The sequence below is a fragment of the Triticum aestivum genome, unplaced genomic scaffold (assembly GCF_018294505.1).
Source record: "Triticum aestivum cultivar Chinese Spring unplaced genomic scaffold, IWGSC CS RefSeq v2.1 scaffold163107, whole genome shotgun sequence".
In the NCBI taxonomy this organism is placed as follows: Eukaryota; Viridiplantae; Streptophyta; class Magnoliopsida; order Poales; family Poaceae; genus Triticum; species Triticum aestivum.
In genome coordinates this window covers 1-826 of record NW_025303683.1, presented here as the reverse complement: position 1 = coordinate 826, position 826 = coordinate 1, and the positions used below count along the sequence as shown (strand labels likewise).

Below are 826 nucleotides of genomic sequence, written 5' to 3'. Positions count from 1 at the left end.
AGACGAGTTTTACCACGGTTCAACTACACCAGTGCCTATTTACCATGGTTTCGACCCCTTTCAGAACACGCTTGCCGCCGCTAGACGCGTGAATAATGAGCAGCGAGCTAAAACTTACCGTAAACGTGCAGAATAATAAAACGTGCTAAACATACGTCGCGCTCGTGCGTTTTGTTTTGCACGCGGTGCAAAAAAATTAAAAAGGGAATGCAACACGAGGACTTCCCAGGAGGTCACCCATCCTAGTACTACTCTCGCCCAAGCACGCTTAACTTCGGAGCTCTGATGGGATCCGGTGCTTTAGTGCTGGTATGATCGCATCCGACCTGTTACCCCCGTCTTCGTCCCTTATGCTTGCCCCTCCCAGCTCCACTACACACACGATTGCACATTCCTTTGGCCGCTCCCGCTCAACTACGGAGACGAGTTTTACCACGGTTCAATTGCACCAGTGCCTATTTACCATGGTTTCGACCCCTTTCAGAACACGCTTGCCGCCGCTAGACGCGTGAATAATGAGCAGCGAGCTAAAAATTACCGTAAACGTGCAAAATAATAAAACGTGCTAAACATACGTCGCGCTCGTGCGTTTTGTTTTGCACGCGGTGCAAAAAAATTAAAAAGGGAATGCAACACGAGGACTTCCCAGGAGGTCACCCATCCTAGTACTACTCTCGCCCAAGCACGCTTAACTTCGGAGCTCTGATGGGATCCGGTGCTTTAGTGCTGGTATGATCGCATCCGACATGTTACCCCCGTCTTCGTCCCTTATGCTTGCCCCTCCCAGCTCCACTACACACACGATTGCACATTCCTTTGGCCGCTC

The 826-nt window shown here is 50.6% G+C and overlaps 2 non-coding genes across 2 annotated transcripts; both read right to left on the bottom strand.

Annotated features, from left to right (window-relative positions):
• Positions 1 to 204: 204 nt before the first annotated feature.
• On the bottom strand, positions 205 to 323 carry LOC123179472 (5S ribosomal RNA). The gene has a single exon (XR_006490393.1). It is a non-coding gene; the product is annotated as a 5S ribosomal RNA (ribosomal RNA).
• Positions 324 to 624: 301 nt separating this feature from the next.
• Positions 625 to 743, bottom strand: LOC123179471 (5S ribosomal RNA). The gene has a single exon (XR_006490392.1). It is a non-coding gene; the product is annotated as a 5S ribosomal RNA (ribosomal RNA).
• Positions 744 to 826: the final 83 nt, after the last annotated feature.